The 27066-nt window shown below is 43.2% G+C and overlaps 1 non-coding gene and 2 pseudogenes across 1 annotated transcript; 1 reads left to right on the forward strand and 2 right to left on the reverse strand.

The window, feature by feature from the left end:
- The window catches only part of LOC129473563 (uncharacterized), a 687223-nt pseudogene that overhangs the window by 31537 nt on the left and 628620 nt on the right, over positions 1–27066 (reverse strand).
- Positions 12750–13341, forward strand: LOC129473568 (probable ribosome biogenesis protein RLP24; annotated as a pseudogene).
- Positions 15861–15932, reverse strand: TRNAM-CAU (transfer RNA methionine (anticodon CAU)). The gene has a single exon. It is a non-coding gene; the product is annotated as a tRNA-Met (tRNA).

Below are 27066 nucleotides of genomic sequence, written 5' to 3' on the forward strand. Positions count from 1 at the left end.
AATAGGATATACTAGGCCCCTGCTTGGACAGCGATGCCTGCTTGTCGGCTCCCCTCTCTTCCCCCCCCCTTAGTTGCCCTCATCCGAACCAAAGTTCAGTCTAAGATGAAAGTTTACTAGCCTGCGAAATAGCTCGTTTTGTCTGTTCTTATCAGCCTGCCCAGCTACTTAGGTCATAAGTCAAATACTTGAAGAGCCCCCGAGCTAACTAGGATGGCAATGCATTGTGGGCTGCAACAAAATGCAGCAAGACAACCCTAAAGAAACACCTAAAGCCTCTAACCAACAATCAACAGGCGACATCCGGGAAGGTTGTGACCCCATAGTACTCACCCTGTGAGGAACCCGGGGAGGGACCTGCGCACCAGGGGATAAATCGGTTGTTCAAAGTGTGCTGGGTGTGCCTGCTCATCAGACAACCGATCTTGCAAGACCGTCGTCAAACTCTCGCTTTTGCTGTTCTCCGGGTCTCTGAGTCCATTCTTTGGGTTTGGACAGTGAATTTGTTTCTCATAGACCTAGTCTAGGATTGAGGAACACTCCCAACCCAGCTTTCCAGAAAACACTGAATTTAAAGATTTTGCCTAATGACAGCCAGTTGCAAAAATTCCGTTGCAAAAAAACCCAGCAGGAATCCTGATAAAAAGAAGCCTGTATTTGCAGGGAGAGTTACTGGGTTGTGGTTTTCTTGTTTGTTTGGCGTTGGGGACTGTTGTCATCCACAAGAGGGCGCGTGCGGTCCTCGAAGACCACTTCCAGAATGTCCGTGTGTCCGTTTAAAAATCTGAAATCCCGGAAACCAACCCCAACATGCAAACTATTACATTCAATTTGCACTAAGCACGCTGTCCATGAACAGGCGTCGAATCCAGGTTAAACTACTTGGAGCAGAGCTGCATTCCTCTCTACCACTAAGGAAATTGCTGAAGCGCTCGCTTCTAAATGTGTACTGAATATCATGTCTCTCCTAGTCAGCTAAAACCCACCAGGAGGCGTTTATAAAGATGCTAGGGTAGGGCCGACTGAGAACATCCCCAGAGACCCATCACAGCAATCAGCTGTGGTGTAGGGGGTGGATTTTCGCAGTATGGGCTCCTGTGTATGTGCGAAAAAGGGGGTATGCGAAGCAGGGATGGGGAATCTTTTTTGTGTCCGTTTGGGAGTCTCCCCTGCGCATATTTCCCGTTGGTGAGCCGGCAGTAGGAATCCCGTGGGGCCGCGCGCTGTCCCGGGAATCTCCCGAGGGGCTTTCCTTTCCCCCTTCCCTTCGCCCCCTCAGTTGAGCTCCCAGGAATGCTGGGATTTTCCTCCAGTCTAGTCTTGTAAGTTCACTTATTTCAGTTTTCCGTAAACACCAACGTCTCCTCTGCAACTTGGGAAAATCTTTCTACGCACGTCCTCAAACGCGCCATACACCACCCTAATAAACGACGTTTTTTGTGAAAGCAATAGGATCTGATAACAAAGCAGAATGAAAGATCTCAGGTCTCTCACAGGCTCCTCACCTGTAAAATAAAGACAATAGTTCGCATCTCACCAGGTTACTGTGAGCGTTCGATGAGGTAACAATACAGAACACTAGTCACAAAACCTGGCACACGATAAGGGCTCGGTTTTGCTCGACGACTTCACTTTTTTTCCAGTGAAGAAACAGAGGCCCGAGGGAGCGCCAAGTTTCTGAATCCCTTGGAAGAAAAGGTCTCGGGTGCGAAGGGTGGGGTGTGCTGACGTTGGAAAACCACATCAGACCTTAGAAAGGAAGAACTAGGTCATGAAAGACTTCAGGCCCCATGGTGTAATGGTCAGCACTCTGGACACTGAATCCAGCGATCCGAGTCCAAATCTCGGTGGGACCTCATCTGAAGCTTTAAGTTTCAGTCCTACGACTTCCCTGTGATATACAGGCAATCATGCAATTTCTACACACCATTCTCATTCCATCTTGGAGCTTTTATTCACAAACATACGAGTTAAATGCAGTGTGGGAAGTTTTATCCATTTTGTTAAGTGATATATTTTCTTTCTTTTCTTTTTTTGTAAGGCATCATTAATGATATATTTTCAACACAATTTTATTTTATTTATTTATTTTTTTTTTTTTGAGACAGAGTCTCGCTCTGTCGCCCAGGCTGGAGTGCAATGGCTCAATCTCGGCTCACTGCAAGCTCCGCCTCCCGGGTTCACGCCATTCTCCTGCCTCAACCTCTCCGAGTAGCTGGGACTACAGGCGCCTGCCACCACGCCCGGCTAATTTTTTTTGTATTTTTAGTACAGACGGGGTTTCACCGTGGTCTCGATCTCCTGACCTCGTGATCCACCCGCCTCGGCCTCCCAAAGTGCTGGGATTACAAGCGTGAGTCACCGCGCCCGGCCTATTTTTTATATATTTATAAGTACTTATCAAATATTATATACGTAATTTTTATTGATTGCATACTACCACCATTAAATTTAAAAACAACTAAAGCTGGAGGAAAAACACTTAAAATACAGATAATTACTGGTAGTGACTAAAAATTATATATCAATTTTAAATCTGTTTCAGAATGCTATGATGGAGTGATCAGTCAGTCATAGCCTTTAAGCATAAACATGTAATATAGTGGGCTTAAAATTCTATGGCAGATATGGAATAGAAATATCTTTAAAGATAGAAAAATAATTCATGCACGTTTTCAACTGTTAAATTTAATTATGCTAAGTATATTTTTAAAGAATTCTAGTACATGCCAAGTTGTTAGCTTTTAGGTTCCAATACACAAAATTCACTGAGTCATTAAACACTTCTAATTTGTATTTCATCAGATGCTGGCAATTACATTCTTTAGAATGATTTAAATTTGTAAAGAAACATTTTAGAACACCAGTGGAAAACAATGTGTGAAAGCACAAAAATATTTTTACAATTCTTAAAGATTCCAAGGGACTAAAATAGCTTAAAGACAGTGTTGTGATGAAAATAATACCACAATAGGACAAAGCAACTCCCTCTTCATCCCATGCTCAGACTCTTTCGTTTCTATTTTTCAAGTGCATTTTTTTCTATAAATGTCCTATTTGTGTACATTTGATTTAAGATGGTTTGTATTTTTATCATGATTTTGAAGGCATTCATAGAAGCATATTTTTATTAAGCCATTCTTGCTCAAATATGTCTTGTGTAACAGTTTCCAAGTCAATATTTTTTTCTTCTGAGTTCTCTTATTAATTTCCTCTGCATGTGTTGTTGTTTTACGTTTTGTATTTAAATCAGTAATCTATCTGAAACTTAATTTCTTACAAACTTGAGAGGTCTACCTTTGTTTTCCTTCATAGGTAAAGTTAGCTGTGCCATCACAATTTATTTTAAAATCACCTTTGGGCCGGGCGCGGTGGCTCAAGCCTGTAATCTCAGCTCTTTGGGAGGCCAAGGCGGGCGGATCACGAGGTCAGTACACCGAGACCACCCTGGCTAACACGGTGAAACACCGTCTCTACTAAAAATAAAAAAAAATTAGCCGGGTGTGGTGGCAGGCACCTGTAGTCCCAGCTACTCGGGAGGCTGAGGCAGGAGAATCGCTTGAACCTGGGAGGCGAAGGCTGCAGTGAGCCAAGATCTTGCCAATGCACTGCAGCCTGGGATCTTTTGATTAGTTTTTTAAATTCATTTTATATCCCCAAAACATTCTTCCTGTATGGTATTCAACATTTGCAGGCACGTGGGAATAAAGAGATAAAGAGGCAGAGGTTGAAGACTCAAATATTCCGTTTTGTAGTTTCCAGCTGCTGGTAAAGAACTAAGAACCCATTAGGCTGTTGATGAGCTTACATATGAACCAGTAGTCTGGAGTGCAGAAACCCTAGGAGTCGGATTCCAGTGCTTTGGCCCAGTGGTTAGTTACCTTATTCATAATGAAGATGTTGGTGCCATTAAGCACAGCAGAGTTTCCTTGGGAACCCTGCAGGCTTTGAAGACATCCAGAAAACAACAATAGGTCACAAACAGACTTTGGTGACTTTGGCATTCATTTGAGATATTTGGAATATGTCCCAAAGTTGGGCCAAGCTAAAAGATAAAAATTTTCTTAAAAGAAAAACATATTTTGAAACATGATAAAGCTCAAGTTTGTATAACAAAGGTTAATTTTGAAAACAATGGTTAATTTGAAAACAAGGGTTAATCTCTCAATGGCATCTTTTGATTTTCATGATCCACACCTCAAGGGCAGTCTGGCCTTCCTATTTTTCTTCTTCCTTATCCCACTATTCCCTTTTCCTTCTCTATTTCTTCCATTAGCCCTGTTTTGTTTTCTTTATTTCCTTTCCCGCCTATGCACAAACTAAACCAATGATAAAATATTGTCTCTGTGCTCTTTTTAAGATATATTGAGGACTACATTTAAGGTTTGAAACTGTCAGAAGCACTAGAATTACAGCAAGTTTGTTTATAACTTGTAGCTAAAGACCTAAAGATTAAATGGCAGTTTCAAATCCTAAAGTTACACGGATGTGTTTATACTATGCATGAATCTAAGAATTTGTGTGGGTAAATTTCATTCTAAGCAGTGATACATCTGAAAGGATGACAAGTAAAATTAATCAATTAATGATACCCATTGCTTTCTTTCACTACCGTGTTTTTTTTTTTTTTTTTTTTTTTGAGACGGAGTCTCGCTGTCTCCCAGGCTGGAGTGCAGTGGCGCCATCTCGGCTCACTGCCGGCTCCGCCCCATGGGTTCACGCCATTCTCCTGCCTCAGCCTCCCGAGTAGCTGGGACTACAGGCGCCCGCCACCTCGCCCAGCTAATTTTTTGTATTTTTAGTAGAGACGGGGTTTCACCGTGTTAGCCAGGATGGTCTCGATCTCCTGACCTCGTGATCCGCCCGCCTCGGCCTCCCAAAGTGCTGGGATTACAGGCGTGAGCCACCGCGCCCGGCCCACTACCGTGTTTTTTAAAAAAATTTTCAGCCAGAGCCAAAGCTGAACACCACCAATTTTATAATTATGCACAGTTATCAGACAAGTTTGTTTGTTTGAGACAGAGTCTCGCTCTGTCACCAGGCTGGAGTGCAGTGGCTCGATCTCGGCTCACTGCAACCTCTGCCTCCCGGGTTCAAGCGATTCTCCTGCCACAGACTCCCGAGTAGCTGGGACTACAGACGCGTGCCACCATGCCCAGCTAATTTTTGTATTTTTAGTAGAAATGGGGTTTTACCATATTGGCCAGGATAGTCTCGATCTCTTGACCTCGTGATCGGCCCACCTCAGCTTCCCAAAGTGCTGGGACTATAGGCGTGAGCCGCCGCGCTCGGCCCAAGTTTTATAAATCTTGATGCCATTTGAAAACCTATATGATTGTGAGGCCAGGAGCAGTGGCTCATGCCCTAACACTTTGGGAGGTTGAGGCAGGTGGATCACCTCAGCTCAGGAATTCAAGACCAGCCTGGGCTACGTGGCAAAACCCTGTCTCTGCCAAAATACAAAAATTAGCCAGGCGTGGTGGCAGGCACCTGTAATCCCATCTACTCAGGAGGCTGAGACAGGAGGATAGCTTGAACCCGGGAGGCCGAGGTTGCAGTGAGCCAAGATCGCACCACTGCACTCCAGCCTGGGCAACAGAGTGAGAATCTGTCAAAAAAAAAAAAAAAAAAAGGAAACCTATATGATTCTGATTGATAAAACAATCTCACAGAAACAATTTGACAAGATAATTCCTCTAACTTTACAATGAATGGCAAGAAAATGCAGCAGAAAAAATTATCACTGACGGCCGGACGAGGTGGCTCACGCCTGTAATCCCAGCACTTTAGGAGGCTAAGGGGGGCGGATCACGAGATCAGGAGATAGAGACCATCCTGGCTAACACCGTGAAACCCCCGTCTCTACTAAAAATACAAAAAATTAGCCGGGCGTGGTGGCGGAAGCCTGTAGTCCCAGCTATTCGGGAGGCTGAGGCAGGAGAATGGGGTGAACCCGGGAGGCGGAACTTGCAGTGAGCCGAACTCGCGCCACTGCACTCCAGCCTGAGTGACAGAGCGAGATTCCGTCTCAAAAAAAAAAAAAAAAAAAAAATTATCACCGAGCTCAATCAAAGTAACTTTACTTGGGACTGCTATTTCAACAGTATTAGTAATTTGCTAATCAGTTTTCTAGTTCCTACATTCCTTTTGCTTATAAGCATTCAAATGAAATTGACACCACCATAACTGGTTTTCAAAAGCATTTAGGTCTTTTGAGGTTGCATCATGGTTTACATTTAATTATAAGCTGATTTATTTCCTAAAGAGAGAGTTTTTTCTGATTTTATATTACCTCTGCTTTCTCATTAAAAACTAAAAGTAAAACCTGGATGCTGGGGAATGCAGTTCATTTGTAAGAAGGCTCACCGCCTCGTGAACTCAGACGGTTAGCAGGCAAAAACACAAAACAAAACAAAAACACTCCCTGCAGAATTCAGACTTTCTGCGTGAAGTTTGCCCTAAATAGAAACACACACTTGAGAAAGTCTTTGATTTTAGCCTCATCTGAACAGCACAGGTGAGAATGTGCTTCCGTCATTGAGTTTCTCTGCAAAACAAACCCAGAACGAGGGTGGCTAAGAATTGTTCATGACTTGCAAGCACGGAGGCAGGAGAGAGACTGAATTTCTCCTCCTGGAATTCCAAACTAAAACCCTGGAGGTGGCAAGGGAATGACCCTAACAAATGGGAAGATTTCAGACTTTTATGGGGAGACTTCATTATATTTCTCGTCTAAAACTAACAAGACACGAAAAATCTTTTCCAACACCAAAGGTGAAAATCATCCCAGCTGGTGTGACCTGGGGAAGTAAAGGTCAGTTTCCCAAATGCAGCGCATGCGAGAACGCTTGACCTGCAATGTGACAATGACAGCTTTTCAGAGAGATGTCTACTTGCGCTACCAGGGCCTTGCACCAACTGGCCCCTGGCCAGACTTTCCCTTGAGCAAAGCAGCGATGCGGGCAGCAGAATGTAGTCTTTCTGAGAAGTGGAAAGGAGCCAGGATTACTGAGAGGACAAGCTCTCCTTTGTGAAGCCTTGGGAATGAAATGGCTGGAGAATGGAAAACAGGTTCCTTGTAAGTCTTTGCTTACTGTGGGTGAGGCCTCAAAATGTTCCATTCATTTCTACAAACTTTTGATAACTCCTCCAGGTGCTGGTCACTGAAGCAGAAGATGAGGCCTCTGCAATTAACGACTAAATGTATACAACTAAATATAGAATCACACGTGTGGATCACTTTCTCCAGAGGCCACTGGCCAAAAATGATGTGAACGAGAACCTTTTTCCATCATGAATTCAATCCTTACCATGCAAACAGGTTCCCATCTTTCAGTAACTCCACAAGCTCTTCTATTTTAATCATGGTTAAACACGCGCCCTTTAAAAGAAAGCAGGGTTGGGATTAGTGAAGAAGGAAGACTGGAGAGAAGAAATTTGGGAACAACCACTGCAGACAGCCTTGGGACAAAATGTAAAACTGAGCCATCCTGGGTTCTGGTGAAGATCATAACTGGGTGAAAGTCTTACCCCCAGCATAGTGTTGATGAACTCTTATGCTGATCTAGGCACTGTGTTAAGCAATGTGGACTCTAAAGGGAACAAGATCTCAAGACTGGTCCCTGCACTGGGGGAGCTTGCTAGAGGGTAAGAGGGAGATATTAAAAAGAAACTAAAACATGTGGTGTTATGATGAGGGCAGTTTGGGTGCTGAGAAATCATAGATGGAGGCAGCTAAGCTGAGATAATGGAAACCAGAGAAGCCTCAGTAAAGTCAAGTTGAGATCAGAGGAATGAGTACTGAACTAAAGCAAATAAAGTGAGGGCAGAGGAGAGGGCTAAAGAGTGTTGTGGGAAGTGGAGTTTGGGCAGAAAAAAAAAATTCACCATAGCTCATGCTTGGAAGTCAAGTGTGAGGACTGAGGGTGGAGATGCAGCAGGTTAGGGGAGCATCATCAAAGCATAAAGTGCTCCCTGGAGCCTTCCCCACTTATTTACTAGTCTACACACAACATTCTATTTTAAGCAAGAGTCCTCTCTTTTCTCCATTTTACTTAAATTGTCTATCATTGATATGGACTCATGGAATCTTTTTCCCCCAGTGGTTTATAACTCATTATTGTCCTTAATTATATTGATGTTCAACTTTACCCATATTTAATTAGGGAGAGCCCCTTTTTGGGAAAATAGCCTCTTGCCTTGCAGGAGCAAAGCCATCTTGAAGCAAAACAATCATAATGACTAATATTTGACTCCCGCATACCGAGGCATTCTGCAGCAAGGTCAAAAACAATGCGTGTAGCATGAATAACCCCTCATAAGGATGCTTATCTAACTTCCCCAGTGGCCATGGGTTTTGCAAGACAGTCTGAAGTGTGATCAGCTGTTCATATTTTACCCTAAAAGCTTGCTATAGAAAGGATACTTTCTGCAGGGTGATTGCAGGGATCCACCCTCTCAGGCTGCAGCCCAAGATGTGGTTTCTGTTTGTAAGTCTTTATTAAATGTTTCTTTCTGAGAAACTGGATTTGTCAAACTTTGTTTGGCCTCTCAGCTCCCTGGGCCTTTGGAGGTTGCTTTGCCTATACCTGCTCATAGTGGAAAACCATTCGAGTGGCTTCTGGATCCTTGTAGCTTGCTACCATCATTTTTTTTTTTTTTAATTTTTTTATTTTTTATTGAGACGGAGTCTCACTCTGTCGCCAGGCTGGAGTGCAGTGGTGCCATCTTGGCTCACTACAATCTCCGCCTCCCTGGTTCAAGGGATTCTCCTGCCTCAGCCTCTTGAGTAGCTGGGATTACAGGCGCATGCCACCACACCCAGCTAATTTTTTTTGTATTTTTAGTTGAGGTGGGTTTTCACCATGTTGACCAGGATGGTCACGATCTCCTGACCTTGTGATCCACCTGCCTCGGTCCCCCAAAGTGCCACAATCATTCTTTTGAACATGTTCTTATTTTCTGCATAACAAGTTGTTCCAGACTTAATTTGCATCTACCCTGCCCCAGCCCAAAATTCAGCCATTTCTCAGTAATTTCCTGATTTCTTTCAGTGGGGAAGAGTATTAGAGAGGAATATCCGGGGGCATAGTGTACTAACTGCTTCTATGATATCTGCTTCTTGGTCCTTTTAATGGAAACACCTAGGAAATACATGTGCATGTATACACATATAATCATATGTACTTACACATGTGCATGTGCATATATATACATATGTGCATGTATTCATGCCCATACAAATACATATACATATTTTAGAAATCATGAGCTCGGCTGGGCGAGGTGGCTTACACCTTTAATCTCAGCACTTTGGGAAGCCAAGGCAGATGGATCACCTGAGCTCAGGAGCTCGAGGCCAGCCTAGGCAACACGGTGAAACCTCGCCTCTACTAAAATACAAAAAATTAGGTGAGCGTGGTGGCATGTGCCTGTAATTCCAGCTACTCGGGAGGCTGAGGCAGGATAATCGCTTGAACCTGGGAGGCGGGGGAGTTGCAGTGAGCCGAGATCGCGCCACTGCACTCCAGCCTGGGGGACAGAGACTCTGTCTCCAAAAAAAAAATAAAATAATAATAAAATAATTTAAAAAAATAAAAATAAAAAAATCATGAGCTCACATCCATACCTCCCATTTCAATCCATTCATCTCTTCAGGATTCTTTCTTACATTCTCCCATTCTATATTTGTATGTGTCCCTTTTTCCACATTGAGACCCCTAATTCCAACAAGATTAGCATATTTACTCACCTGCTTTATCATATAATACATGTACAATAGTTTTGGAATTGCTTTGCCTGTCTACTAACAAAAACTATCCATTAAAAGAGGTTCAGTAGGTGGTTGTAACAACTAACCAAATAAATAAATAGAGTTAAAGATTTGTTTGCAGTTCTCCATACACACACCCCTGTCTCCTTACCACCCTCACTCTCTTGGCCAAAGAGTGAAGGTGTACTGTCAAATGCCCTGTCCACAAATTATGTTCTTTTCCTTTCCATGTAGTCATACTATGGAATAAAATTGAGTTCATTTGCTTTAACTTGCTTTCAACCTTAGTTTTCTCCACTCCCCATCCTTACTTAACATCAGTTTTTGAAAATGTAGGTTGGCCAGGCACAGTGGCTCATGCCTGTAATCCCAGCACTTTGGGAGGCTGAGGTGGGTGGATCACCTGAGGTCAGGAGTTCAAGACCAGCCAGGCCAATATGGTGACACCTCATCTGTATTAAAAATACAAAAACTAGCTGGGTGAGGTGGCACGTGCCTGTGATCCCAGCTGCTCTGGAGGCTGAGGCAAGAGAATCATTTGAACCTGAGAGGCGGAGTTTGCAGTGAGCCCGTATCACTCCTCTGCACTCCAGCGTGGGTGACACAGTCAGACTCTGTCTCAAATAAAAAAAAAAAAAAAAAAAAGGAAAAGAAAAAAAAGGTAAAACATTCACACACTTTCAAAAGTTAAAGGCCTAACAAAAGGTAAACTCAGGGAAGTGGCCTCCCATATCCCTTGCACTCTGTTTCCCCCAAGTCTCCTACCACCACCACCATTTTAGGTAACTGTTAACGGTGGAGGGTGTGCAGGTTCTGGCATCTTAACCGAAGAATTGGACAAAACTCGCAAACAAAGCAATGAAGGAATTAAGGGTTTTATTGAAAATGAAAGTACACTCCACAGTGTGGGAGTGGGCCTGAACCTATGGGCTCAAAGGCCCCATTACAGAATTTTCAGGAGTTTAACCCCTAGAGAATTCTATTTGTTACTTCAGAAGACCCTATGTAAATGGAGAGGATGAGGTAAAGTTACAAAGTCATTTACAGCATATGCCCTATGGAGAGGATATTTCCTGTTATAGCTGAAGTATGAATTGGCCTTATGTTCCCTGCCTCCAGACCTTATTTTCCTGTCTCATTTCCTCCCTGAGAGATGTGATCCCCGTAAATCTTTATGGGAGGCAGAGGGACTGATGGTCTTTTTTCTGTAACTGCTTCATGCAACCTTGGGGCGTAGTCCATACCTATTGTGGATCATGGAACTCTCTCTCTGTTCTGTCTAGTGGAGGCAAGGTAGCTTCTTGATGGCCAGGGGTGGTGTCTTCACATGGAGGTGGCTGGAATCTTTGTTTCATGATCATCTGAAGCTTGATGGTTTCTAAGCAAGAGGAAATGAATTTGGTTAAAAGATTTAATGGGAACTTAAGGGGGGGATGCCTATGCTCTCAGGAATGTTTGGTATAGAGATTTGCAGGAGAAAAAACAAAACCTGGTTTGTTCTAGAATCTATGTGTTTCCTAAAAGTCTTAGCAGAAGTGACTCCATTTTGGTTTGGTTTGGTTTGCTGGGGCCTAGTGCATGAGCCTTGTCCGAAACAATGGCCTTCCAGAATTTTGTTAAAAAGTTTCCCCTTTTTGGTCAGGGTCTCAGTTAGGTGAGAGTGTAACCAAAATTAGGGCCTTAGTGCCACTCTCAGTTACCATCATTTTGGGCTCCTGGTCTCAGCACATCATTCATAGGTTAAGGGGTCCTCATGGTTGCACATTTCCTTCCGCTCTTGTTATTCCAGTTGAAGAGAGACCATTTGACATTCTAGAGATGGCTACATGTAAGCATTTAAAACTTTTGAGGGAGTGCAGTGCACCAGGGAGACTATTATTATGACTATTGGGAGGATGATACCAAGAGTTTGGAGTGTGCTCCTTACCCAAGGTCCTCATAAACCAAACCTCTTAAAATGAAATAGATCAAAGGATCAGCTAGATAAAGAATTTACTCACTTAGCAATTTCTTTGTCAATCCTCTACCACTGAATTTCTGTAATCTTCATTTGATGTATTTCTCCACAGGCCACAAGTGCCAGCAGCTGCACAGATACTTCTCTGTTTAGCCAATTCTATCATAACTTTCACAAGAGAATTTAGAGTCTATTGTGTAACTATAGCCTTTACAGTACAATTTTCTATAGAACCTATTGTGAGGGATATATTTCTAATCATTGTTTCTTTTTCTTTAAACCATGGAAAAAGGACCTAACAAATGATGCCTTTTTAGAAGAATGAAGGCCTTCTGGCAATGTTCTCTTTAACCCATGATGTGGGTTAAGAGGAGTGAACCAATGTTTTGTTTTTGATTATGAGGCAAAGCATGTACCTTTAAAGTTTCTTACCTACATTGGGCCTTCATCTTTTATCTATCAAAGTATAAGTTTACCCATTTAAAAAGCTGGTTACAAACTCCTTCACAAGTAAGAGTATACACCATAAGTGCACATAACAGACACCTTTTCCACTTCTATTTTTTTGTAGAGGCATAAGCAAGAAAAAATATTCAAAGATAAGTTTCACGACAGTAGAAGTCTTAATCTGAGAACTTGAGAAAAGCTGTTCACAGTAAGGATGCCATTCTCTTCTTGGGAGAAATTTCTCTGGTTAGTGTTACCTTAAGGGTTCCAGTGGGTACACAGCTCCAAGAGCTTGGAGGGACCCTTCTCAGTTGTGAGATTATGAACTCAAAGTTCAAGGTCCCAAAGTTTTGTTGTAGTGTGAATGGCAAGAACAGTCTTTCTCTGATGCTTCTAGAAGATTCAAATCATAAAAAGCTTTCTTTACCTGTTGAAAATACACTGTAGTAATCTACTGTTATAACATCAGCCCTCTTGCATAGGAAACCTTTTATACAACCAGAAAACATGCACTGAAAATAACAAATGAGCTCTCAAGCTTGGTGTTTGGTTGGTGGGGACCACATAGGTTCAACATGTGTATCGGGAAGTGTTATTTCTGTTCAGGGCCCATCTACCCTGGTCACAGCATGATGTTCGTCCACAACGATTGCAAGGTGTTCAGATTTTGTAAATCTAAATGTCATAAAAACTTTAAACAGAAGTGCAGTCCTCGCAAAGCTAGGTGGATCAAAGCATTCCAGAATGCAGCTGGTAAAGAGCTTATAGTGGATAATTCATTTGAATTTGAAAAACGTAGAAATGAACCTAGCAAATACCAGCGAAGCTATGGAATAAAACTATTGATGCAATGAAGCAAATTGAAGAAATCAAACAGAAATGCCAAGCTAAATTTATAATGAACAGATTGAATAAAAATAAAGAGCTACAGAAAGTTCAGGATACCAAATAAGTCAAGCAAAACATCCATCTTATTCAAGCCCCTGTTGCAGGCAAAGAGAAGTAGTTGGAAGAGAAAATGGTACAGCAGTTACAAGAGGATGTAGACATGGAAAATGCTTCTTAAAAATCTCTGTAACCATTTCTTTTATGTACATTTGAAAATGTCCTTTACAGACTTGGAACTGCTAAATTATTAGTTTATTTTTTACATAAGGTCACTTAAATGAAAAGTGATTAAAACATATCTTTCCTACATTGCCATCTGAAAAACATCAGATATTACAAATGTTAGATTGCATCTCAGTGTTAAATCTTCACTGATAGATGTATGTATGTAAATCATGAAAATTCTACTTCTAAGTATAGAAGTGAATTGTGGATGTAAAATGGTTATGCTATTTGGATAATGGCACTAGGCAGCATTTGTATAACAACTAATGGCAAAAATTCATGGCTAGTGACATATAAAATAAAATATTCTTTGCAATAAAATATTCCCTTTATTAATGTTATAGCAGGGGGGATACAACAAGGAACTAACAATTTGTATGACAGTGTCAAATGTTATTTTGATTTTAGGATTTCCTGTTTTGGTTTATTTGCATCTTAGAAGAGCATAATGACATTGTTTGATGAAGCCTAATTATTCTGGACTGTTTTGACCTGGTTTAACCCTTCTGATAGGTAGTTGTGGATGTTGGGGATGAGAACTGAATAATCTTTGCCTGGAGTGACACCACACTCTAGAATTTCCATTTTGGAGAATACTCAGTTCTAACTTGTGATTCCTGGTAGAACAAACTTTATTTTTCTAGCCTAGCAATGTTCTAGAAGCAGAGGAATCCCGGTGCCTTTTAAAAGTTATTATATGGTTTTCTTTTAAAAAGCTCCTGTTTTTGGAAAGTAGAATTTATGGGTATAACATCTCTTCATTATTTGCACATAAAATAAAACCGTTTAAAAAGAAAAAATAAACAGAAAAAGAAAATAACAAATGAATAAAATTCCTTTATAAAATGTTTAAATGGGTGACCACATGACCAAATGTATCTGAAGCTTTGTTTTCCCAGGAATATGGCATCAAGCATTGGTTATAAACTATTTTAAACAATTTCAGTATTAGCTGGTTTAACATGAAATTATTTTCTTGATATTTAATTGTTTCTTTTACTTGGGTTAGTAGCTTTATACAAGAAAATTTGGTTGTTTCTGCAGTTTACAATAACTTAACATAACTATAATTAATAGCTTATACTATTTTAGAAATCCCATACAATTTTGAAATATATATTAGTATTATTCACAAAAATATAGCCTAAAGAAGATTGAGCATCATTTTGGCAATCCCATGTACCTAAACGTGTCAAATAATCCTGTTTACCTCTCTTTTCTGGACACTTTAGGGGCCCGCTGAAGTATTCAAAAAGCCAGGTTCCAGGGAAGAGATTTTTGAAACCGATGTTTGATTTTGGGGATTCCAGATTACCATAAGTTATTTATTTTGCCAAAATGATGTCTCAGAAATTTTAAAGAAGGAAAAACCTTTTATAACCCTTTTGAATTTAGTCAGCATGGTCACACAGAGAACCTCTTCTGTTAAAAAAAAATGTAAAACATTCACATGGTTTAAAAAGTTAAAGGTATAACAAAAGGTAAACTCAGAGATGTGGCCTCCCATATCCCTTACACTCCATTTCCCTCAAGTCTCTTACCACCATTTTAGGTAACCAGATTCACTGTTTTCTGGTTTATCTTCACTATGTTTTCTTTTCAGAAAGAAAAACAGGTATGTGTATGTTTTCTTAATTCCCCTTCCTTCTTGAAAAAAGGTAGCCTACTATAACATTCATTTGCACTTTCTTTACTTAACTCTAGCTCCTAGAAATTATATCTTTTTTGCAGCCCCATAGCGCTTCCTCTTTGAGTCCATGTTACAGTTTATTCAACCAATCTCTTATGCCTGGACATTTAAAGTTAGTTAAAATGCTTCTAGAAGGTAAGCAGACAAAATAAAGATTATTGGTCTTCTGAGTTTGCCCATGGAATTCTGATTCACAAAATGCTTTAAATGTACCCCTATGTTTTCCACCATTTACATTTTTTAAAAAAATCTATCCAAGTAGAATCAACCATTTTACATTTAACTTCATTGTTGCTTCTCTTATAATATTCCATGTGTCTAGTTTCCATAAGTATGGAAGGAGGAGGGTATAAAAGATGTCTTTTGGCCATTGTAACAGATAGCTTTAGAGAAGAATTCACAGTACACTAAATGAATTTAATAAATCATGCATAGAAATGAACAAAAGAGCAAAAGAAGCAGGAGGGCTCCCATAGAAGCAAAAAGACAATAACGATTTACAATAACCAATGGTCTCAGGCAAAAGTCAGTAACAGTGTTTTGCCTTCGAGTGCAAGAAAATATAAAATTATATTCAACCTCAGTGTATTTTCTCTTCACTGGAAGATAGGTAATTTGTTGGGAGTAAACATGGGAATTGTCACCTCCTCTTCCTAAGTAAGATATGCCTTTCCTCTGAAATGAGTGAGAAAGGAATTATGCAAACATTTGGAGAAAGGAGAAGGAAAATGCTGAAGACATATCTAAAAGTGAGATACAGCCTCTGAAAAGACTTTTAACAGAGGGAGAGAGATAATATATATAATACATATTTAGAGACCATCTTCTCCCCACAACTGTGGAAGGTAATTTCTCAAGAAAGAAAAAGAAGCACACCTCGTTAGCAGAGGATGGTTTCGATCCATCGACCTCTGGGTTATGGGCCCAGCACGCTTCCGCTGCGCCACTCTGCTGGCGTAAAGGGGTTCTCGCTCTTCGTATTTATCATGTAAGTGATCAGCCATTTTTGTTACACTGCTTTACATCTTTCTGTTTTTCTTTCACTGTTTCTTTCCCGGTTTTTCTTTTTTCTTCTTGGCCTCTTAAGATCAGCTCACTCTAGAACCAGTTGATTCCAACAATCCCCTTCAAGTTGCGAGTTGCCCTTCCCAAATCTACCAAACATGCTTCAAAACCTGACATTTCTTTCTTCAAGGGCTGCTTTGGGCTCAGGAGCAGAAACAGGAGAAAGTCTAACAAAGCCCTCAGAAGCCCTTACTTAGAATCGAAGAAGACATTAAGTCAGACTTACTCTCCTTAGAGAGAAAGTATATTAGCCAGTTCGCTTGTTTCCTGTCCCCAATAAAATTTCTTTCCCAACACTATAAGTATTTTTGCATATTGACCTAACGCCCTTTGCAGCTTTCCGGGCACCTGGTGTACCCGCGCAGCCCCACCTTACCCCCACCCCTATCCCCGCCGTTGAATTCATGAAAAGGGGCTTCCTACCCCAACCCTTTGGTGTTATGTTTGCGGACAGCTTTCACTCTCAGTGATCTGGGCTTTCCCAGCCAAGGGCCCAAACAGAGACCTTTGATGCTCCTTCATCCTGTGCTATGTCAACAAAGTCCCTTCTGAAACTTTTATTTTGCTCTTTTCACCAACTTGTTTTCCCGTTTTTTCAGAGTTTCTCTGTCTTCAGGAAAGCCTTGTGTTTCCAGTTCCAGGTCAGGCATAGGATTGGTGGCCATTACTCTCCAGCAATTTCATTTATGTTTTCTTTCTTTTTTTTTTTTTTTCTTTTCTAAAAAGACAGGCTGAGACACTGAGGCAGATATACTGGGGTTAGGAAGATGTCCCAGAATAAGAGCATGAGAAAGCAGGCTGGAATGGTTCATGTGGACAAGATGAGTCCTAAGCAAAACTGAACCAGGTCCCACCAGGACCTGACCTGGGGCCACTAGATTTGGAGGCATGGGTATTAACTATCACAGCAGGGAGCCCCAACCCCTGGGCCACTGACCCCGTACTGGTCAGTGGTACTGGTAGCCTGTTAGAAACCGGACCACACGGCAGAAAGTGAGCAGCAGGAGAGCCAGTGAAGCTTCATCTGTATTTACAGCTGCTCCCCATCACTGTCATTACCGCCTGAACTCCACCTCCTGTCAGATCATCTGAGGCATTAGATTCTTATAGGAGTTCTAACCCAATTGTAAACTGCCCATTTGTGGGATCTATGTTGCCCACTCTTTTTTTTTTTTTTTTTTTTTTGGGACAGAGTCTCGCTCTGTCGCCCAGGCTGGAGTGCAGTGGCACGATCTCGGCTCACTGCAAGCTCCGCCTCCCGGGTTCAAGCGATTCTCCTGCCTCAGCCTCCCGAGTAGCTGGGACTACAGGCGCCCGCCACCATGCCCAGCTAATTTTTTGCATTTTTAGTAGAGATGGGGGTTTCACCGTGTTAGCCAGGATGGTCTGGATCTCCTGACCTCGTGATCCACCTGCCTCAGACTCCCAAAGTGCTGGGATTACAGGCGTGAGCCACCACGCCCGGCCGTTGCCCACTCTTTACGAAAATCTAATGCCTGATGATCTGTCACTGTTTCCCATATCCCCCTGATGGGACCATCTAGTTGCAGGAAAACAAGCTCAGGGCTCCCTCTGATTCTACATTATGGTGAGTTGTATAATTATTATATATCACAATGTAATAATAGAAATAAATTGCACAATAAATGTTATGTATTTGAATAATCCTGAAACCATTCCCCTCTCCCCCATCCCCTGTCCGTGGAAAAACTGTCTTCCATGAAACCAGTCCCTGGTACCAAAAAGGTCTGGGACCGAGGCATCACAGCACTGAATTTCTGCTTACACTGCAGGTGTTGCCAGGGGGCTCAGAAGGGTTTCCAGAAGCCAGTGAGACCCCAGCCCCAGTTTCCAGGTTCTTGACACCTTCATAAGAAAGAATTCAGGGAGGAGTCAGAATGAAGCCAAAAGCAAGAAGCTTTTATTGTTAAGCAAAAGTACACACTTAGGGAAGTGCGGGTGAGCTCATGAGAATGAGTCGTGCCCAACAGAGTTTGAGTTTTCTATTTTTATGGGCTCTTGTAATTAGAGGGTGGACTAATCATGAGGTTTTCTGGGGGAAAGGCGAAGATTTCATAAAATTGAGATGCCACCCATTTTTATATTAAATACGGGCGTGCTTGATCTGTCAGGGCACTGGTGGCTGTGTAATTGCGTATGGTAATTAGCATATAATTAGGTCTTGGGTAGGGCATGGGTCAAATCCAGCGCCATGTTGCACCCAGACGGTTTCAGACAGCTTAGCTGCCATCCTGTTTGTTAGGGTCTTATCAGCCCAAGTTCTTCCTTGTCCTTGTAGCTAATTTTAACAGCTCCTTTTTTGCTGTTATGTGAAATTACTGCTTGATGTTTCTCCTGTGACCACCCAGCATTCCTATCAAATAGAGATGAGATTTATCACCTTCCTTGTTCCCCTGGCCCTCTCACTTCACTAGCATGAACCCTCCAGTAACTCAGGAGACTGCAAACTAGGTGCCTGATCTCAGCCTCTTTCAGAAAATAATCTGAGTGGAAAAACATTTTTATACCCACAAGCCAGGACTCCTCCCCTCCCCTCCACCAAATGCCCACTTTTCCTCTCAAAGGGGTTTAGGTCTGTGTTGCATGGGCCTCTTCTCTTCACTGGAAAACCAGTGAAGAAGTGGAAGGAGGAGACTGAGCACCTGCCATGTAATATGCAGTGGTGTACCTCACTTATTGTGTAGCAGGAAGAGCCGCAGACAAAACCCCTCAGACACAGAGTTAAAGAAGGAAGGGGTTTATTTGGCCCGGAGCATCGGCAAGACTCCTGTCTCAAGAACCAAGCTCCCTGAGTGAGCAATTCCTGTCCCTTTTAAGGGCTCACAACTCTAAGGGGGTCCACATGAAAGGGTCGTGATCAATTGAGCAAGCAGGGGGTGCATGTTTGGGGGCTGCATGCACCGGTAATCAGAACGGAACAGAACAGGACAGGGATTTTTACAATGCTTTTCCATACAATGTCTGGAACCTATAGATAACATAACCAGTTAGGTCAGGGGTTGATCTTTAACTACCAGGCCCAGGACATGGTGCCGGGCTGTCTGCCTGTGGATTTCATTTCTGCCTTTTAGTTTTTACTTCTTTCTTTGGAGGCAGAAATTGGGCATAAGACAATATGGGGGTGGTCTCCTCCCTCATTTGCTCACCTCATTAAAAGTGATGAGGCTGTCTTTGTCTTACAGATGAGAAGACTGAGGCATAAATCTGTGATCCTTCACCCATATGTTTCAATTTCATGTCTATGTTTATCAGGATGCTTTTTTTTTTTTTTTTGCAGAGGGTGGGGAACAGGGTCTTGCTCTGCCACCCAGGCTGCAGTGCAGTGGCACGATCATAATTCACTATAACCTTGACCTCCTGGGCTTAAGTGATCCTCCCACCTCAGCCTCCCCAGTAACTAGGACTACAGGCCCACACCATCACACCTGGCTAATTTTTATTATTATTATTTTTTGTAGAGATGAGGTCTTGGTAGGCATGAGCCACCAGACCTAGCCCTCGTTTTTTTTTTTTTTTTTTTTTTCGAGACAGAGTTTCGCTGTCGCCCAGGTTGGAGTGCAGTGGCTCGATCTCCGCTCACTGCAGGCTCTGCCCCCCGGGGTTCACACCATTCTCCTGCCTCAGCCTCCCGAGTAGCTGGGACTACAGGCGCCCGCCACCTCGCCCGGCTAATTTTTTGTATTTTTTTTAGTAGAGACGGGGTTTCACTGTGTTAGCCAGGATGGTCTCAATCTCCTGACCTCGTGATCTGCCCGCCTCGGCCTCCCAAAGTGCTGGGATTACAGGCGTGAGCCACCGCACCCGGCCAGCCCTCGTTTTTAAAAGGTGAAGGATCCGACACTTTAGAAGAAAGGTAAAGGAGGAATTTTTAGAGAAACCAGTTCAAGAGAAGCTCTTAATGGTACTTACAGGAAACATAAGTGTTTGAATGACAAGGCTGGAAAAGAATTAATGCACCATGGGACAATTATCATAACGAGAGTGGTGAGGAGATGGTATGGAGAGTTGGGGGGAGAGAGGAATCAGTAGTTTCCCAGATCTGGAATTACAACAGGGCCCCAAGTTCCCAACCCACCATCAGGAAAGATACCTGGTGAGAATCTCAAATGGACCTGCTGATGTTTCTTCACCACTGCCTTGCACGTCCCTTTCCTCGTGTTCATGTGGGGACCTGCAGGTCATTAAACTACAAATCAGTCTTACCTGCTTCATGAGGAGCTTTTTCCCAAGAGATATTTAGCAAAGAGCTTGGGCGATATCCTTAGCACTGTAGTGGTGGACAGAGCTTTCCTCCGAGCAGTCTCATGGGCAGACCTTTCCTCCAAGCAGGTAGAGAGCTTTCCTAAGCTCCTAACAGCTCCTAAAGAAGCTGTTAAAATTAGCTACAAGGACAAGGAAGAGCTTGGGCTGATAAGACCCTAATAAACAGGATGGGGGCTAAGCTGTCTGAAACCGTCTGAGTCCAACATGGCGCTGGATTTGACCCATGCCCTACCCAAGACCTAATTATATGCTAATTACCAAACGAAATTACACAACTTCGGAGAGCTTTCCTCTGACTGCTTAGAGAAAGCTCTGCCCACCACAAATGCAACGAGTAACCCTGGCACCCAATTGCGTTTTCGCGGCTTGCTAAGTGCCTGCTATCCAAGGCTGCCAGGCCTTGCTGAGTTTGCACAAAGAAACGCGACCCGCGGTAGCAGTCGTCCGGCTTTCTGGCGCGCGCCGCCTGGTGGAGACTGCGGGGAAGGAGCCACATGAGCTGGTAACTCGACAGCTGGTTCTCGTTTGCTGAAAAGGTGCTTTGAAAATGGCTTTGAAAAGTGACTCTCGCGTTAGCCTTTGGTTGCTGCTCTTCCTACACATCACGAGTAAGGCCCTCCTCCCCTCAGCGAAGATTCTACAAATCAAGAGGCCAGGATGAGGTTGGTTAAGGATTGCTTAGTGTCTGCATGACGGGTATAGGCCAAGAGGGAGGCTGAAAATGCACTGCGGGTCTACGGTCATACCACTCTGAACGCGCCTGATCTCGTCTGAAAATGCACCGCGGGCGATTCACAACTGTCAATACGTGGGACAGGATTGTAGCCGGCAGGTTCGAACTTATGCAGACAGGCTTAATTATATTTTCATCACCTTAAGCATCCAGAGGTTGCACCACATTGTCAGCTAATCACTTCATGTTGTGTTGTCTTGCCGGTTGTATCTGTTCTAAAGCTAAGTAAATTTAGGGATGGAGGTTGTTGTGGACTGAACTGTGTCCATCAAAATTCCTGTGCCAAACCCCTGATCTCAAAGTGACTGTATTTGGAGATAGGGCATTTAAGGAGGTGATTAAAGTTAAATGAGGTCAAAAAGGTGAGACCCCAATCCAAAAGGATGGGAGAGGGGGAGACGGAGGAAGGAGCCTACTCTTATGACCTCATTTTAATTTAATCACCCCTATAAAGACTCTGTCACCAAACATGTTCACATTCTGATATATTGGGGGTTAGAACTTCAACATACGAATTTATGGGGGCCAGGGCAGGGGGACACACAGTTTAGCCCATCACAAACGTATACGCTTTAAGGACTGTTATATCTTCCTGAAGAATTGACCCTTTTATTACTATATAATGCCACTCTTTATTCCTGGTAATTTTCCTTGCTCTGAAGTCTACATTGTCTGAAATTAAAATTACTCCAAGCTTTCTTTTGACTAATGTTAGCATAATATGCCTTTTTTCATGCCCCATTACACTGTGGCTTGTGTTTCCCTAATCATGTAGCTAGAAGTCCCACAACCCAAGATCCCTCTCCAGGCATCAATGTGCAGTTCTGAAAGATATGCACGCCTCCCACTGTTCCTTCATAGTGAATGACCGTAATAAACACCAGTGCAGCAGCCTAGGTTGTGTACCGTCAGGTCATCCACCTCCACAGAAAAGAACCAAAGCCCTTAGTACGTGGCACTGGCTGAGCTCCCATGCAAAAGCCACTTCCACTTTGCCCACCACACAAGTGAGCCAGCTTAAAAGTGGATTCCCCAGCTGACACCCTGTGGAGAAAAGACAAGCCGACTCTGCCCAAACTGCAAATCGGGGAGCAAAATGATGTTATTATTGTTTTAAGCCACTATGGTCTTGGTGGTTTGTAACGCAGCAATATAAGTGGAGAAATAAAAAACAATAGTGAGAGGGCAACATTTTTTCCATCCTTTCTGGGGGTAGGGGAATTAAGTACTCAGTTTCAAATATGCTCAAGTAGGGATGCTTGAGTAGGATAATAGGATATTGTAATGCCTAACTTTGTATTTACTAACCCTATTTTTAGATTTTCCCTTTTTGTCTCTTTAATTACCTAGCCTTGTTTCCCATATGAATAGACTCTCCCCTAGCTGGGAAAGCCAGACGAACTCCATCTGGCCCCTTGATTTACAAGACATTAATGGCTCCTTACCCAACCCCCTTCCTCAAGGAGTTAACCTGTGTAAGCAGATCCTCAGCATTTCAAAGGAGCCCAATTAACTGATAAGGTACTGGAACAATGTATGAAGTTCCCAGGATTTTGCTCAAAAAAAAATAACAACATAAAACCTTAAGTCTGTGTCCGGCATAGCATCCATATCTAACTCTTAGGAAGGATTTAGAGCCCCGCACCTGGTTCCGTTGCTTTTTTTATTACCATTTGTCTTTTAAATTGTTTATTTCTCTGTAACCATTTGTTTTTTTGATTCTTGCATGTTTTTATTTCTGTAGAATTATTGCATTTGAGCTCCCCTCCCCTTCCTAAACCAAGGTATAAAAATAAATCAAGCCCCTTCCTTGGGGCTGAGAGAATTTTGGAGCGTCAAGCCCTCTCTTGGCCGCCGGCTTAAATAAAGTACTCTTAATTCGTCTCAAAGTGTGGCGTTTTCTCTAACTCGCTTGGGTATAACAATATAAGGAATAGCCTCAGGCAAGTTCTGCAGATATGAGAGGAGATAGTATAAAACTGAAAGGCCAATACGGAATTTTATTGAGGTATTATATAGGAAACTGAGAGGGGCTAGAGGGCCAAGACTAACACTTGAAAAATGGCTTTTTTTTTTTTTTTTTTTTTTTTGAGACGGAGTCTCACTCTGTCTCCTAGGCTGGAGTGCAATGGGGCTAATTTTTGTATTTTTAATACAGATGGGGTTTCACTACATTGGCTAGGCTGGTCTCAAACTCCTGACCTCGTCATCTGCCCACCTCAGCCTCCCAAAGCTGGGATTACAGGCATGAGCCACCATGCCCAGCCCTGAAAAATGGCATCTTTTATTATTTATTTATTTATTTATTTATTTATTTATTTATTTATTTAGAGACGGAGTCTCGCTCTGTCGCCCAGGTTGGAGTGCAGTGGCGCGATCTCCGCTCACTGCAAGCTCCACCTCCTGCGTTCACGCCATTCTCCTGCCTCAGCCTCCCGAGTAACTGGGCCTACAGGCGCCCGCCACCATGCCTGGCGAATTTTTGTATTTTTAGTAGTGACGGGGTTTCACCATGTTAGCCAGGATGGTCTCGATCTCCTGACCTCGTGATCTGCCCACCTCAGCCTCCTAAAGTGCTGGGATCACAGGCGGGAGCCACCACGCCTGGCCAAAAATGTCATCTTTTAAAGCTTGGGGTTGGCCTCACAGGAGGGAATTTATAAGGAAAAGAGGGTTTGGTGTTATTGATGCCACGGGAAGTGTTTTAGGAAGTGTAAATATCAAGAACGCAAGTAAAATGAAGACCAAAGGATATCAAAAGGATTCAAAAATGAGGTCATTAGCAAAAATCATCACTATGTGGACCATCAGGAATAGGAGTCAGAACGCTTCCACCCACTGCATCCTGGGCTACAGTCTTACCAATTGCTTGAGTCAGGTGAGACAGCACATACTCACACACCACAAGTTATATAAATCAGTTTGTTACTTACAGATAGGCAGTAAGAGACAACAGAAGCCTAAGATTCATAACAAGCTAGTCCCCCAAGGCTTAAGAAAGCTTCTGAGGAGGATAGAGTCTCAACTGTACATTCCCCACTTATACTGCAGCTAGAATCCCTGAAAGGTAGCCCACCGTGGGTTATATACCTGAGGAGCAATGGAATGCACCGGGCAAAGGTTTGAAGGACATCCTTGTAAAGGAGACAGGAACAAAGTCAGGACTGTCCAGGACAGTTCTTCCCTATCTCAGTATATTGCATTTCCAGCACATCCTACAGTATTCTGAGAACTACAGACAAGGAGAGGGGAAAAACTGGATCACTGGCAGGGCACTTCTCATCCAAGTAATGAAAGGAGTGTGGTGCATCCAAATACCAGCTCTCTATGGCTTTGTTAGTTCTGGTTGTGACATTTTGCAACCTTAAACCAATTAAACTAAAGCAGGGCACCTTCAGCTGCCTCCAATGTGATGGGTACCAGATCCTCACATGGTAAGCCAGGGTCGGAGTTCTGTTAGTGTTCACTGTGCCATTAGAAATGCTGGCATACTTGACCACTGGTAGGACAGGGGGTCGGTCACTCTGGTTGTTCACAGATTGAGGTGCAGGATGGCAATCCAACTTTTCACCAGGTTTCCCACAGCGGACACAGCTTGAGAAAGCCTAACAAAGGCATTATGCTTCCAGGCCTCTGCTGCCATGCTCCACAGAAAGAACAAAGTGACAGATTGGTGCCTCACTCCCCATCTCCAGAACACTGTCAGCCAAACGGTGAGTAACTCAGCCCATTGGGCACTGTGACCTCATCCACAGTCAGTGATAATGTCCCCTGTTTTCATGTTGACAGTGGCTGCAGCCCATTTTACCCCTCAAGGCTTCAGCTTTGCTGAGCCATCTGTGAACTAGCAAAAGGTGTCAGAGTCTGCATCCTGTAATCATGGTCCCCATTTGGCTATGGGGATTCCTAGGTGGTGTAGGCACCATTCCACCTGCCAGATAGCTGGCCATCTTTACTTGTAGCTTACTTACTACCTCTTCTCCTAATCAGGCTCAGTCCTGAATATACCACTTCCAACCGGTGATGCCTCTGTGCTAGGCTAACCCTGTTCTAATATCTAGGCTGCCTGTTAACCCAGGACAAGATGGAGATTTCTGGTTGGAGTACAACCTTAGTGTACTGGGTCAGCCTTTCAGTTTTCACTAAGGTCCAATAAGCTAAAAACTGCTTTTCAAAAGGGGTGTAGGGAGTGGTTAATCCAGAACCCTAAAGGCCTTTAAACCACAGTGGCCTCTTCTTTTTGCCAAAAGCTGCAGTCTGCATCATTTCCTAACACAGAGACTTGCAATTCAAATGGAGAGGTGTGCTCTAACTGCCCCAGGGCCATGGCCTGCCTAACAGCTTGTTGTAAAACCTAGACTGCCTCATCCTCCCTGGGCCCTCAATGCAAAGTAGCAGATTTCCTAGGTATCTGGTGGAGTGAAGCCAATAGAATGAACAGGTAAGTTATGTGTTGTCTCCAATACCCAGAAAGTCCACCAATCAGGTGTTGGGCCTCCTTTTTCATAGTTGGCCAGTTAATGCTAACAGATTTTGATGGACAGATCTGGAATCTAGTGCTGAGCTCTAGCCCAGGTAGATCCTAAAAAGGTCACCAGTTTGGCTGATCCCTGGACTGTTAGGGTTAACTTCCCAGCCTGCTTGTCACATCCCTGTGACCATCAAGTCCCAGGCCTCTTGTGTGATCTGATCATCAAGGGCCACAATAACAATGTCATCTATGTAATGAATGCACCTGACCACTTTAGGCAAAAGCACAGCGGCGAAATCCCATCTCACCCACTGGTGGCATACGGCAGGTGAGTTCAAATACTCCTGTGGTAGCACTATAAATGTATATTGTATACTTTGCCATGTGAATACAAATTGATCTCTGCCCTCATCCCTCAAAGGGATTGAGAAGAATCCAGTAGCCAGATCAATAACTGCATCATACCACTTGTTGGAAGCCTCCATGTTGTGTTCAGTTACTGTGATGATATCTGGGCCACGAGTGTCAATATGTCTACTACAGCATTTAGCTCTCAATAGTTAATTGTCAGACTCTAGGCTCCACTGGCTTTCTTAACAGGCTAAACCAGACTGTTAAAAGTGGAACTGGTTGCCCACACACTTCTGCTTGAACTAAATATTGGATGAGGAGTTTGATGTCCTTCTTTCCCTCAGGGATATTATGTTGTCTTTGTTGTACCGTCTTCTAAGGTTTGGGGCGACATGGTGGTGCTTGCCTATGGACTTACCTTACTGCGATGGCTAAAATGTTTCTTTTAGTTGGGGCATAGCCCAGTAAGCACCATGAGGTTGTGCACTGCATTAGGTCAATCCCTATAATATGCTCAGCTAATGGAAACCCAACCACCAGCCTGTCATATCTACTAAATGGCCACACTCATAAGTGAGAAAGCACCTCCCTACCTAGCATTTCCTTAATTCCCCACCCCACAAAATTCCAGAAGCCATCTGGAATTCATGCCATTCTTCAGGGTTAGGAACTACAATGGCTTGGGCCTCAGTGTCTAGCAGTTCCATGTAAATTAAAATCTGCCTCCATGTCCACTCTAACAGGTACTTAATGCCTCCAGTCTCAGGGCAGGGTCAGAGGGCCAGGCTGAGGCCAGTGGAGACCTTGGTTCCACACCTGTTTCAGTTTAAAAATGTGTGGGTACAGAGCACTTGTGTTAGGGCCTGGGAAGATGACTCTCCCAGAGAGGCTACAGGGAGTGCCAATGTTTCCACTTGTCTATAGACTTCCCTTTCCCAGTGCTTCTCCTGCATGGTTGGCACCTGTTGATTCTGTGAACTGCAAGGGCCTCCCTCTGATTGGTTCTGATAGCATGTATCAGATGGGGAGAGGCCATCAATCTCTTATTTAGGAACCCCCTGCTGCATCAGTCAGATCCACAGTCTGTGGAGTGGGGGCACTTGGAGGCTGCCCCACTACCAGCCCTTGGATTGCCCCCTACCAAGTTAGCCTTTTGTATTTAATTGTCAGATTAAATTTGTCA

The sequence above is a fragment of the Symphalangus syndactylus genome, chromosome 23 (assembly GCF_028878055.3).
Source record: "Symphalangus syndactylus isolate Jambi chromosome 23, NHGRI_mSymSyn1-v2.1_pri, whole genome shotgun sequence".
Lineage (NCBI taxonomy): Eukaryota > Metazoa > Chordata > Mammalia > Primates > Hylobatidae > Symphalangus > Symphalangus syndactylus.